The sequence below is a fragment of the Ascaphus truei genome, chromosome 18, assembly GCF_040206685.1.
Source record: "Ascaphus truei isolate aAscTru1 chromosome 18, aAscTru1.hap1, whole genome shotgun sequence".
Classification (NCBI taxonomy): domain Eukaryota; kingdom Metazoa; phylum Chordata; class Amphibia; order Anura; family Ascaphidae; genus Ascaphus; species Ascaphus truei.
The window spans coordinates 6,802,039-6,817,267 of NC_134500.1; positions in this window are offsets into that span (position 1 = coordinate 6,802,039).

The following is a 15,229-nucleotide window of genomic DNA, read 5'->3' on the forward strand; positions in this document are numbered from 1 at the left end:
GCACGGAAGGAGAAGGAGGAACGGCCGGATACTTTGTTGAGTCTTGGGACCATGAATAGTCTTTTGGAGTCTGATCTCAGGTGATAGGTACTGCATGTGGTAGGGGTGAGGAGCTTGTTCAGGTAGCTGGGTAGCTTGCCCAGAAAGTATTTGAGGGTGAGACAGGAAAGGTGAACTTTGCGCCTAGACTCTAGTGATGACCAATCTAGTTCTTTGAGCATTTCGCAGTGATGTGTGTTGTAGTTGCATTGGAGAACAAAACGACAAATTGAATTGTAGAGGGTGTCAAGTTTGCTAAGGTGGGTTTGAGGAGCCGAGCCATATACTATGTCTCCATAGTCAATAATTGGCATTAGCATCTGCTGTGCAATACGCTTTCTGACCAGGAGACTTAGGGAGGATTTGTTCCTGTAAAGTACCCCTAGTTTGGCATAGGTCTTGGTTGTCAGGGTATCAATGTGCATCCCGAATGTTAAGTGGGAGTCAAACCATAAGCCCAGGTATTTAAAACTAGTGACAGGTGTTAGGGTGGTTTTAGCGTTGGTTCTAATCAGGAGCTCAGTCACTGGAAGCTTTACAAATTTAGTCTTGGTCCCAAATACCATTGTTACAGTCTTGTCAGTGTTTAAAAACAGTTTGTTTTGGGAAATCCAGTTTTCGAGTCTCAAAAAGTCAGACTGAAGTATGTGTTGAAGGTCAGAGAGGCTATGGCTGTGTGCATACAGGATTGTGTCATCTGCATACATGTGTATTGAGGCTTCCTTACAAGCTGTGGGAAGATCATTAATGAACACTGAGAAGAGTAGGGGCCCCAGAACAGAGCCTTGCGGGACACCACAAGTGATATCCAGGGGGTTGGAGTTAGAGCCTGAGATGGACACATGTTGGGATCTTCCTGATAGGTAGGACTGAAACCAGTTTAAAGCATGTTTCCCTATTCCAGAGCTCTGGAGTTTGTTAAGCAGGATAGCATGATCAACTGTGTCAAAAGCCTTTGCAAAATCTAGGAATACTGCACCAGTGAGTTGTCCCCGTTCCATTCCACACTGGATTTCATTGCAAACTTTTAGCAGGGTAGTTACGGTGGAGTGTTTGGGACGAAACCCAGACTGGAATTGGCTAGGGAAATTTGTCTTGGTGTAGAAATCGCTTAATTGGGAGTGGACACATTTTTCCATAACTTTGGATAGAATTGGGAGAAGTGAGATTGGCCTGTAGTTTGAGACAGTGTTTTTGTCCCCACTTTTGAAGATTGGGACAACTCTGGCAGTTTTCCAGGTCTTAGGGATATGGCCTGCAGACAGGATAGAGTTGACTATGGACGCAATTGGTTTGGCAATGGCTGGGGCACCAAGTCGTAGGAACCTAGATTGTAGTAAGTCGGGTCCACATTGGCTGCTTAGTTTTAGTTTGAGGAGCGCTTGTGTAATCTCCTCTTCAGATACTGGGCTAAATTGAAAATTGTGGGCAGTGTTGGGAGGGGGTGGGACTATAGGGGTACTCCCAGGATGAGATTCAGGTTTGGGGTTTGTGCTGCGTTTCGCTAATAAGTTAGTGGCACACCCCACAAAGTAATCATTGAATGCATTTGCAATGTCAGTGGGGTTTGTCAGAGTAATATCCCCCTTAGTGATATTACTTGGTTGTTGATGGTTAGGAGGCTGGAATATATTGTTGATAACCTTCCAGAAATTAGCTGGGTTTGATGTATTCTGGAGGAGATTGTCAGAGTAATATTGTGCTTTTGCATGCCTTGTTTGCCTTGTGCACACGTTCCGCAGGCATCTGTAGTGATTGAGATCCTTGGTAGTGCCAGTTACTTTGTAGCTTTTCCACAAGGCATCCCTGAACTGGTAGAGTGCTATAAGGTCAGGTGTAACCCATGGAAGGTGGGCCCCCCGTACCCTTATTTTGCGTAGTGGAGCATGGGTATCGCAGAGTTTTAAGAACTCGGATTGGAAATAGTCGAGCGCAGAGTCAGGGTCGGGGATTAAATCGATTCTGTGCCATGGGCAGTTGGTAAGGTCATCCAGAAACTGTCGTGGGTTAAAGTTTTTAAATGTTCTAGTGAGGAGAACTTTGGGGCTTGAATGGGGCGGTTTAATTTTCCTTACACAGTACACTATTGCATGGTCACTGAAAATGTCAGGAAGGATGCCAGAGGATTGGATTCTGCTGGGGTTTGAGGAGAGAATCCAGTCTAGCAAGGAATGGTTATGCGACTTCAGGTTTATTCGTGTCGGTTGGGAAATGAGTTGCGATAGGTTAAGTGACTTGAGTTGTATCTGGATTTTGTGGTTTTTAGGGTCAAGCCAATTGAAGTTGAAATCCCCAAGAACTAGCAGCTCACTCTTCTCATTCAGAGAGGAAATGGAGCCAAGAAACTGGGTGATATCAGTCAGGGATTGTAGAGGGGCTTTAGGGGGGCGGTAGATGCCAGCAAGCAAGATGGGCTTAGAAAAGGGGAGGCAGATTTTGCCAACTAGAGTTTCAAAAGAGGGTGGACTTGGTGGGCAATGTAGCAGTGTAAATTGTAAGGTGTCTGCAATATAAAATAACACCCCTCCTCCTCTCTTTGACCTATCTCTCCTAAAAATGGAGTATCCCTGAATGGCGATATTTGCATCAGGGGTTTTAGAGGATAGCCATGTTTCTGTAAGAACGATGGCTTTGGGTTTATGCATAAGGCACCATGCCCTTAGTTCGTCTAGTTTGGGCAGCAGGCTCCGGATGTTTATATGGGCAACAGATAGCCCTTTTTGGAATTTAAAGGTGGAATTCTCAGGGGCATGGGGCAGAGCTGAAATGGGAGGACCTGGGTTAGTTTCAATATCACCTGCTAGAGAGAGTAATAGTATGAGAAGAAATTTGGGTAGTTGTTTACAAGTTGTAAATTTGTGGTGTTTTCCATTAGAGTGAGCAGTGGTTGGTGTGCTGGTTTTTAGAGTTCTCCACCAACATTCCATAGATAATGAAAGGCTTTTGAGAAGTCCAGGGTGTATGGTGATGTTGGGTGCGGGCCAGGATGGAGGAGTTTGTAGTGGATAGAGGGAGTAACATCTCCATGAGGCCAGGAGAAAGAAAAAAGTTAGAAGACATAGCAGGTTCATGATGCCAGAGGTAGGCAGTGTTGCATGGAGCTGTTATGAGCAGAGTGAGTGTGTGCAGACTAAACAGCAGGGGTGAACCTGTACCTTGTCATGTGTTTTGCTGCATTGCAATGCTAGGGTCAAGTCAGGGTTTCAGTGTTTTGTGCAGTCAGTTTTGGGAGAGCCGTCCTCCTATCGCTCGGCCGCAGGCTGCTGACCTCTTCAGGATGCCGTGCTCCTCTCGCTCGGCCGCAGGCTGCTGACCTCTGCAGGATGCCGTCCTCTCGCTCTGCCGCCGGCAACATGTACTTCTCTTGTGCTGCTCCTGCCGTTCTCCAGGAGGAGGACCAGGAGAGCAGGCCGGAAATTCCCGGCATCGGGCTCCAGCCCCCGGGTCTGGGTAATTTCCGGGTAGTTTAAGAATGGCCGGGTAAGCCGGATACTGGGTAATTTCCGGGTACCCGTTCCATCACTAGTAAGTGCAAGATGATCCGTCAAGGGTGTTTTTCGGTTAAAACCTAACACCGGAATTCCTGAGTTTAAAAGAATGAGACTACTATAGAAAAGGAGCACTGCAACTTTAAGTCAAAAAGTACCAAAACATTTATAATACAATTAAATCAAACATCGTGCTGAGAATTCACACAGTGGCAAGTGGGAAGCGGAAGCGGGGTGTAAAAACAATCGACTCGTTGTTTCCCGTGTGTGGCTGATTCAGAGCTGTTACATTGATGCGTCTTGTTCATTCAGATCTTTTGTTTAACATTCTCCATGAATTAAAAAAAGCAGTGATCCTAATCCTCAAACTAAACCGGTAAATAGAAGGGGGGAGAGAGGTCCACCAAGAAGGGTTTCTCAGCGTTACCCCTAATACATGTAAATGTTCATACAGGAAGTACACACCTATTGGAAATTAAGTTCATGGAGAAGGCCAGTTTAATCCAAGTAAAATTATCATTATCTCACCAAAAAAGAAGATTACACAAGGAACAAAATAAACACTGTTTCATCCTATCCTTTTTTGCTGCTGTAATCCAGAGATCTGATTTTTTTTTTTCCCTTTTAGTTTGTAAAGCCTTTATACAACGTACAAATGCTTGATCTATGATTTCCAAGGAGAATTTATAAAAGTAAAATAAATGCTGAATATATTTTGGGGACATTTGATTTCCCGTGGGTTTATTTTTTTTAACATGTTTATTGTGATTACACTTTCTAAAGCATAACCGTAACCTCAAAACTTCTTTCTTTAATTTTTATTGAGAGCCAAACTCAAAACTGAAGCAGAAAACCCCTTTAAGAAATCGGGCGACTGGTTTGGCAAACCTGCATGGAATAAGATTTCATGGGTTGAATACTCAGCGATACATCCGACGTATTTAAATCCCAGATATCCTGTGCTTGTACTTTTTCCATAATCTTAAAGAATATATTTAAACGATGGTATCCTATGTCTTTGTTGGAAAAACGTTTGAAAACTTTGCTCTTTAGGTGCCGGGAAGTGAAACTCTTCAGTTATCACATTCCCTGTTGTATCCTGTTTACAAAGCCGATCAAATAGTGATCTGTTACTCGTAGTGATAAGGCAAAGCAAATATAGCACATAACAGACTTTTTACTGTAGACGTTGAATGGTCGCTGTATCTGAAGCGGAAGCTCTATATAGCAATATAAACTGGAGATGTAATAATGTAACAAAAACGTAGCTATGAAACACAAGCACAGAGCTTGTCATCTGGATACATCATTACGAATATATCAACCGTTGTTATCCACTACCATCATTTCTAAACCCTTATAAAAGTGTATCTGCTGGAGTCTTTCCCAGGACTCCCCACATTACTTCAGACTTCTCTGTCATTTCTTCTGGGCGCTGCAAGGAAGGACTTAAAGTCCCAATCTGATAGATGTGCCTAACCACAACAGCTGTTATAATGTGACATAAAGGGTGTGTAATGTCACATGTCATATACGTATGTGGCTTCAATTAGAAGTTATAGAGTGAGGCTAAGATAAGATCAGCGTAGTACCTCTGTTTTAAAGGTATAGTCACCCTTACGTGTACTTACAAAAACGCAGAAAACATGATGACCAAATCTATGGCTTCTTGATAAAGAATAGGGTGCTGGGACTGTCCTTTCTCATATATAAACATATACAAATAAATGTGTGTATATAAAAATATATAAATATATATATAGAAGAAAGTAATAGCAGGCACTCTAGGGCGTGTTAAAAAATGTAATAAGTTTATTACATAAAGGTCAGCGTTTCAGCACTCCATTTTGATGAAAATGTGAGCAATTATAGGTCCGTCACAGAATATTATTACATGTAAGAAATATTTGATTATTTAATCCATATTCTTTGGAATTGGTGACGGTGTGATGACCTCATCAGGTGCATAGTTACAAAATGGTATATAGCAAAGAAGATAAGCGCATTATAAAGGGCCTGAGACAGAGCAAGGATTATGGCCCAAAACAGTTTCATAAAATGTTTCCGGATAAAGGACGGACGTCATTTTTTTTTATCCTTCTGGAGTGGGAGCAGCTGGACCATCGCAATGATGTAATCAGAGAGCGGCGTTCTCGTCTCCGAGCGCGCGTTTCAGCAGGAGGACATTTGTAACAAACTTTGAACTCAAACTTGATAGTAATCTTAGGCCGCGCTTATAGTGCCGGCGAAGGTGACGTCACGCCTGCGGTTGCTGGAAAAATCAAATTGACTTGACTTCCAGCGATCGCGACCAAGCCGTTGCTCCGTCGCGCCGCTTCTACTATAAGCGCGCGCGATGGCGGCAATACATTTGTTTTGCAGCGACGTGGCGTCGCCAGCACTAAGTGTTACAGATCAGATTATATTATAACAGTTTAACACATTTATGAAGGTAAAACGCCTATTTCCTGCCTAATGAACACGTATCTCCCGCAGTGCACCTGGTACTTGTTGACATAATAAAGCGACATCAATTTAGTTAACATCAGTTGATTGTCTACATTGTGCTTCTTATATTGTGTTACTCTACAGAACAGACCTACAACCGTGCACATTTTCATGGGGAATGAGCGAGAAATATAGAAGATATGATAAAAAAAACTAAAGGTCCCTTTTCCCCTAAACACAGTGTATATATATATATATATATATATATTACATTGTTATCTTTTTTGACATATAATAAGTGTGTGCTGGCCTTTTGCAACTGCACTTATGATTAGCATAGTGTGTGTGTGTGTGTGTGTGTGTGTGTGTGTGTGTGTGTGTGTGTGTGTGTGTGTATATATATCTTGCACATTGAATTAATTGTTTCTTTGCAGTAAGACATAGCACCTATGGCTTTGGATGTATAGGCGCTGTTTCCCTTTGCCTTTAGTAGCTTTAACCTGCACAAACTCACCAGTAACCTTTGATCCTAGTGACTCTTCCAAGTCAGTTAAGGTGTCTGCAGATTCCAGACTGGAAAACTTTACTGAAGCAAAGGGCAGACAGCGCTGTGTGTGTAAGGGAGCGGGGGGGGGGGGGGGGGGGGACCAGCGCACTGCCTATCCTCATTATATACGCACAATGCTGACACTCCTTCGGCGCTGGGCAGTGTGTTGCAGGCCTCTCTGGCAGTAAAGGGGTTAATAAAAGACTTCGTGGTATATATTGTTACCGAGCATCTCCACATGTTCTTCATTTTGGAAAAAGCAATGCTGCAAAGCAAACCGCTGCACATTTTTGACTCCATTTTGCAGAGGCTTCTTTCAGCTGTATCTGTGGAATGAAATACCCTTTTATTTCTAGGTGACATCCAGTGGCTTATCCCTAAATCCACGTCCGGAAGGGACCTGATTGCCATTTGGGTTCCTTGTTTTGATATGGATTGGACTTTAACCCAGTCTCTGAAGATCACAGGACAGGAAAGTGGCCCTGGGATCAGGACAGTCGGATCAGGACAGTCGGATCAGGACAGTCGGATCAGGACACTCGGATCAGGACAGTCGGATCAGGACACTCGGATCAGGACAGTCGGATCAGGACAGCCCGTCAAATGTGCTGAGCACAGCAACAGTCTAACAGGAAAGTGAAGCATTAAATAAGGTGAGACGAGGAGACCGGGGAAGGTGTGCCACGTGATGGCTGCTTATATTCCATTATTTCAGCTTGAGGCTCAGCTTCTCCCCTGCCGCCTTTTTACAGACTTTGTTTTACGCTGCCTGCAGTGACTCTTACCTTCCCCATCTATGCTGCAGATTGCTTTCTAGATTTCTGGGGCTACAAAAATAAAACTCCCATTTCCTCTGTAGGGAACAATATAACCCTATAGACAGTGTTCGACAAACCTATACATTTGCACGCCCCGGGCGAGTGGATTTAACATCGTGGCGAGCTCCTATTGGCCCACGCAGCACACGTGTGGTACTAGGTGGCGAGCAGATTTTTTTTGTTCGGCGAGTAGATTTTTTGGTGATTTGTCGACCACTGTATATATATATATACTGTATCATCTTCAGCCCTTGTCTTCCCACTGCTGCAGGAAGCCTTGCCCATGATCACCCAGGTACTGCGGTTACAGCCGCTCTTCTCCACGTCGCTCCAACACATTTTCTGCTCTCATCCTCCCATCTTACTTTTGGTGGCATTTTGGACTTTTTATTTCCCTCGGAATCCAGTTGAGTGCAATCTGTGTCCAACGATGGTCATCTCTTCTTGCGATCTGTCCGGCCCACCACCATTGTAAAGCCTTCACCCTTGTGATGATGTCACAGACTTTTGTTTGGTTTCAAAACAATTCATTATTTTTCCTGTCCCTTCGGATAATACCCAGCATGCATCTCTCCATACTTCTTTGAGTTGTGTGAAGCTTCTGAGTAATGTTTGCGTTTAGGGTCCAAGTTTCCCATCACATCCATACGTGAACACAGGCAGAAAATACTGGTTTGAGAACTTTCCTCTTGAGGCGCAGTGGAACATTCCTTGATACATTGTCTTGATTTTTCCAAACATCCATCCCATCTTCATTCTCTTGTTGGCTTCATTCAAAAAGGTTCCCACCCATTGTGGCCAATGTAGATGACTCCAAGTTATTGCTGCTAAAGGTGGTTCTACAAGCGATTGAATCATAAGGTGTACTTAGTTTTTCACACATGGCTTCTCCATTTGGCTTTATTTTTGTTAAATAAATCATGACACGGTGTAATATGTCATGTGTACACACACACACACACACGCACACACGCACACACGCACACACGCACACACGCACACACACACGGTGTAATATGTCATGTGTTGTTGTTCATCTGAGTTTGTATTTACCTCATTTTAAGACCTGCTAAGGAACAGATGATTGTTATTATGTCCTGATATGTAAAACCATAGAATCCAAAGAGGGTGTACTTTCTTTTTCATACCACTGTATATTAGTCGTTTATTTGACATTTTGATAAGAGGGTACAGAAAGGAAGAGGGATAGGTTTAGGATGGGATACAGAACATGTTGCTCTCTGTGTCCTTTTGTATCATATTGATGTGCGGGCATCCCCTTCAGTATCTGTTTGGGGGAGATTTATGCCTGCTATAATACAGTACATAGCTATCTGAACGTGTTATTCTGTTCTGCGCTTCTGCCTGCCTCTTATTATTCTGCTCTCCAGACTTTTCTAATCGCAGACTGATGTCTGGATGTTCACAGGCTGCCATGTGGGCGACTGGCTACATGATAACAGCGTCAGATTTCAAGGGTGGCATGGAAGGATAACCAAGTGCCAGTCTGCCCAGCGCCTATGTTTACATTCTAAGCACAGGCTCAGATAGCTTTGTCTCCTTCCTAGAACTAAATACACATGTTTCTTTTTCACAGGAGCGGTGGCTTTTAATCTGGTGCACAGCTTTCTGCTCCTTGCTTGGGAATATTTCATACAATGCTGCCCTCTCTCTATCTAAACAAACCTGTTTTTCTTCTCTTATAACGTCTCTCTTCTCCAATCCTCAATGCTCGTTCTCCATTTTCAAACTCCCTTCTCTGCCCACCCTCTCCATCTCCCCCCTCTGCCCACCCTCTCCACCTCCCCCTCTGCCCACCCTCTTCATCTCCCCCCTCTGCCCACCGTCTCCACCTCCCCTTCTGCCCACCCTCTCACCCTCCCCCCTCTGCCCACCCTCTCACCCTCCCCCTCTGCCCACCCTTTCCACCTCCCCCCTCTGCCCACCCTCTCAACCACCCCCCTCTGCCCACCCTTTCCACCTCTGCCCACCCTCTCCACCTCCCCCCTCTTCCCACCCTCTCCACCTCCCACCTCTGCCCACCCTCTCCACCTTCCCCCTCTGCCCACCCTCTCCACCTCCCCCTCTGCCCAGCCTCTCTACTTCCCCCTCTGCCCACCCTCTCCACCTTCCCCTCTGCCCACCCTCTCTACCTCCCCCTCTGCATCTCCCCCCTCTGCCCACCCTCTCTACCTCCCCCCTCTGCCCACCCTCTCCACCTCCCATTCTGCCCACCCTCTCCACCTCCCCTTCTGTCCACCCTCTCAACCTACCCCCTCTGCCCACCCTTTCCACCTCCCCCCTCTGCCCACCCTCTCCACCTACCCCCTCTGCCCACACTCTCCGCCTCCCCCTCTGCCCAACCTCTATGTACGTATGTGTGTATGTATGTATGTATGTGTTTATGTATGTATGTATGTGTATGTGTGTATGTATGTGTTTATGTACGTATGTACATATGTGTATGTGTGTATGTATTTGTTTATGTACGTATGTACGTATGTGTGTATGTATGTATGTGTTTATGTACTTATGTACGTATGTACGTATGTGTATGTGTGTATGTATGTGTTTATGTACGTATATGTGTATGTATGTATGTATGTGTATGTGTGTATGTATGTGTTTATGTAAGTATGTGTGTATGTGTGTATGTATGTGTTTATGTACGTATGTACGTATGTGTGTATGTATGTATGTATGTGTTTATGTACGTATGTATGTATGTATGTGTTTATGTACGTATGTACGTATGTGTGTATGTATGTATGTATTTATGTATGTATGTATGTATGTATGTGTTTATGTACGTATGTATGTATGTGTATGTGTGTATGTATTTGTTTATGTACGTATGTACGTATGTGTGTATGTATGTATGTGTTTATGTACTTATGTACGTATGTACGTATATGTATGTGTGCATGTATGTGTTTATGTACGTATATGTGTATGTATGTATGTATGTGTATGTGTGTATGTATGTGTTTATGTAAGTATGTGTGTATGTATGTGTTTATGTACGTATGTACGTATGTGTGTATGTATGTATGTATGTGTTTATGTACGTATGTATGTATGTGTGTATGTATGTATGTATGTGTTTATGTACGTATGTACGTATGTGTGTATGTATGTATGTATTTATGTGTTTATGTACGTGTGTATGTATGTATGTATGTATGTATGTGTTTATGTACGTATGTATGTATGTGTATGTGTGTATGTATGTGTTTATGTACGTATGAACGTATGTGTGTATGTATGTATGTATGTATGTGTTTATGTACGTATGTATGTATGTGTATGTGTGTATGTGTGTATGTATGTGTTTATGTACGTATGTACGTATGTGTGCATGTATGTATGTATGTGTTTATGTACGTATGTGTGTATGTATGTGTTTATGTATGTATGTACGTATGTGGGTATGTATGTGTGTAAGTATGTATGTACGTATGTGTTTATGTACGTATGTGTGTATGTATGTATGTAAGTATGTATGTATGTATGTATGTGTTTATGTACGTATGTGTGTATGTATGTGTTTATGTACGTATGTGTGTATGTACGTATGTGTTTATTTATATAGCGCCATTAATGTACATAGCGCTTCCCAGCGGTAATAGTTACAATTATATAAATAACAAATAATATAAATAACACATAAAAGGGATAAGTGCTTCAGACATAAAAGTACCATTTAGGAAGAAGTGTCCCTGCACCGAAGAGCTTACACTCTAATTTGTGTGAGTGCGACTGCAGGGAGAGTCAATGTGACCTGTGTGTATCTGTTTGTGTCAGTCACCTCACTGTGTATCTGTGTGTGTATGTGTGTGCGTCACTCATCTCTGTGTGTATGTGTGTGCGTCACTCATCTGTGTGTATCTGTGTGTCAGTCACGTGTGTGTGTGTCAGTCATCTGTGTGTGTATCTGTGTGTGTCTGTCATCTCTGTGTGGGCGTATCAATGATCTGTGTGTGTGTGTCAGTTATCTTTGTTTGTGTGTGTGTGGGGGGGAGCAGTCTTCTCTGTGTGGGTGTATCAATCATCTGTGTTTATCGGTGTGTGTGTGTATGTCAGTCATCTCTGTATCAGTGTGTGTCAGTCATCTCTGTGTGGGCGTATCAATGATCTGTGTGTGTGTGTCAGTTATCTTTGTTTGTGTGTGTGTGGGGGGGAGCAGTCATCTCTGTGTGGGTGTATCAATCATCTGTGTGTTTATCGGTGTGTGTGTGTATGTCAGTCATCTCTGTATCAGTGTGTGTCAGTCATCTCTATGTGTATCAGTGTGGTACTTCAGTCATCTGTGTGTGTGTATGTGTGTCAGTCATCTCTGTGTATAAGTATGTGTGTATCTGAGTCAGTTTGCTCTGTGTATCAGTGTGTATATGTATCTCTGTTTGTGTGTGTGTGTGTATCTGTGTCAGTATGCTCTGTGTATATCAGTTTATGTGTGTGTGTGTGTGTGTGTCAGTTAGTCATCTCTGTGTGTGTGTGTATCTGAGTCGGTTTGTTCACCATCTCCCAGTATATACATGAGTGTACATATCTATAAGTGTATGTATGCGGGGCGGAAGGATGTGTGACCGTGTGTGTGTGTGTGTGTATGTATACACACACACACACACGTGTGTATATATATACACACACACACAGGACGCAAGCCCTATTATAAAAGCTCCTTCAGTGGGCTCTACAAGGCGTTTCCACCTGCGTGGCTTAATACCCCACGCCTGAAACACAGCGAGGGGTTAGTTAGACGCTAGTCCCCAGGCATACAACGTTGCAGCAATGTCCAGGCTGCAGTGACCAGGACTGAGTAACAGAGACGTCAGTCCTCTTTGCAAATCTCGTTTTGTATTATTACCCCTGGAAACCCGGGAAATGCGGCCATTCCGGGAGAAAGGGATGCGAAGCAGCGCGAGGCTCAGTTTCGCCCCCTCCCGTATCCTAAAAGTGGCTCTGTCCTTATGTAGCCCTCCCGGCTCCCCGGCAGAAGTGAAACTCCGAACCACCTCTTGGAGACCCACATACTTTTCCCATGACATATAAGGAAGCGCGGGGCTGCGAGAAAGTCCTGGCCTGGATTTCTGATTTAAACGAAAGGGAGAGGTAGAAAGGGAGAGGTAGGAAGGGAGAGGCTGGACAGCCAATCCTCCCCTGTGAAACCAACTCAACTGTGGCAAGTAACACAGATCAAGAAGCTTTCTAAAGTGTGCGGCAACGCACTCAGCAAGAGAACTTGGAGTGATGAGGCTCAAGCCTCGGTATCCAATGTCACCACTGACAGACTTAATCTGTCAGTCAGAACAGAACAGACACCAATCCTCCCCACTGCAATTTCATTCATTCCACGGGTGGGAAATCCACAGCTGTGGTTCCTGTCCCGGGCAGGCTTGCGCCTCACCCCACCCGGCAGCGAATGGGTTAATACGAGAGCTGTGTGTTTACTATAGATTTACTGCAAACGCCAGTGAGACGCTCAGCAGGCGTCCCATATGTACAGAGTAATAATGTTCTCTCTCAAGTTATTATTGTGACTTCAAGTGCTAGAACGTAGCCAAGAACAACATCGGTGTGGTATAGTCCACATCTGCTGTGGGCCGTGGGTTCCACGCCATGGGGAGAGAACACCTGTGAAATCTGCCCTTTGGGAAGTCCGACCATGGCAGGTTTAGGTGGCCCAGCGATATATAGGGGGGGGGGGGGGTGCTGTAATGTATATGGCCTGTGATCTCCCTTTAAAAAAATAGACAGACGTTTGGTGTTTTTTACAGGTCTTTTATGATGTCCACTCTTATTCTTGCACTTTTTATAATCTACGACGGGTCCACGTTAAATAAGAACATTTGGTGGGGGGTGAATAACAATGAAAGCTCTTCACAGTGGCCTTGTGTAGGGTCACCCTCCACAGTCCAAAATCCATCAGTTTCACCAGGTAAGAGGCAGGGCACCTTCACCGCCATTCACAAGGAGAGGCAGGAGGAAGACTTGGCAGGGCCGCCAACAGGGGGGGGGGGTCTGCCGGGGTTGGTGTCCCGGGCCAGCTGGCTGGGGGGGGGGGGGCCCGGCCGGATGGCGCTGCACATTTCCCCCGACCTCTGGCCAGGCCCTGCTGCCGGTTGCGTCAGAGAGCCGGGTCAAGCTTACTTCCGGTGCGCAGACGTCAAAGAGCCCCGTCACGCGCCGGCAGTGGAGCTCGGCGGAGTGAGGCAGAGAAAGGAAGAGGCTTACAGGCAGCTGAGAGCCGGGGCCCGGCCGCGACCGGCAGCAGGGGCTGGCCAGAGGTCGGGGAAAATGTGCAGCGGCAGTCGGGCCCCCACAGCCAGCGGACCCCTGCAGACACCGGGCCTGGCCTGACCCAAGGTATGTCTGTATTTTTATATGTATTGGGTATTATTTTTATGTATCGGCGGCATTGGGTATTTTTATATGTATTGGGGGCTTGGGGATATTTTTATATGTATTGGGGGGCTTGGGATATTTTTATATGTATTGGGGGCTTGGGGGAATTGTTATATGTATTGGGGGCTTGGGGGGGATATTTATATGGTAGGGGTCTTTTTATATGTATTGCGGAGGGTTGCTTTTTTTATATGGTGTGTGTGTGTGTGTGTGTGTGCGTGTGTGCGTGTGTGCGTGTGTGTGTGTGTGTGTGTGTGTGTATGTATGTATGTATGTATATATATATATATTTACAGTGTTCGACAAACCTATACATTTGCTCGCCCCGGGCGAGTGGATTTAACCCCCGGGCGAGTAAATATTGGCCCAAGCAGCACACGTTTGGGTACTAGGTGGCGAGTAGATTTTTTGGTGATTTGTCAACCACTGTATATATATATATACTAGCTGAGAGACCCGGCGTTGCCCGGGATGTAAATGCGTAATAGGTAGTATTATTTATAAATTGTGGAACAATAGGTGAGTATTTGTTGTAAAGGTTGGATAATATATTGAAAAGAAAGATGGAAGAAAATGTAATACGATGTTGTATAAAAATGGTTTATTGTAACCACACCACAGTAACAATGTATATTTTGGTGGCATAAGTGATGTAAAAATCTGAGTCGTGTGTCCTGCTAGGGTGTGAGGCGGCGGGGTGGCGCGTGGGTTGTGAGTGCTGTGTGCGAGTGGGGGTCCTGCTAGGGTGTGAGGCGGCGGGTGGTGCGTGGGTTGTGAGTGCTGTCTGTGAGTGGGGGGTCCTGCAAGGGTGTGAGGCGGCGGCTGGCGCGTGGGTTGTGAGTGCTGTCTGTGAGTGGGGGTCCTGCTAGGGTGTGAGGCGGTGGGTCAGTGATGTCGGTGCGTAGGGGCGGGAGGCAGCAGGTGTGTGTGGCGGCAGGTATGTGTCGAGTGTGGCGGGTGTCTGTTGAGTGCGTGCAGCGGCTGTGAGGCGGTGGGTGAAAGGCAGAGGCGGCCGAGTAAGGGCGGGTGAAAGGCAGAGGCGGGGGTGGGAGGCGGTAAGGCGGGCATGAAGGCGAAGGGCGGCGGGAAGGGGAGGAGGGGGTGGAGGAGGGGGGCAAAGGGGTGGAGGAGGGGGGAAGGGTTAGAGGAGGGGGGGAAAAGGGTTAGAGGAGGGGGGGGAAAAGGGTTAGAGGAGGGGGGGGGGGAAGGGTTAGAGGAGGGGGGGGGGGAAGGGTTAGAGGAGGGGGGGGAAGGGTTAGAGGAGGGGGGGGAAGGGTTAGAGGAGGGGGGGAAGGGTTAGAGGAGGGGGTGGAAGTGTGGGAGGGGGTGGGAGGGGAAAGGGGAAAAAGAGGTGATGGGGGGGGAAAGAGGAGCGGAGAGGGGGGGGTGAAAGGGGAGTGGAGGGGGGGTGGAAAGGGGAGTGGAGGGGGGGTGAGGAAGGGGAGGCGGGAGGGGGGGGAAGGGGGGGGGGAAGGGGGAGC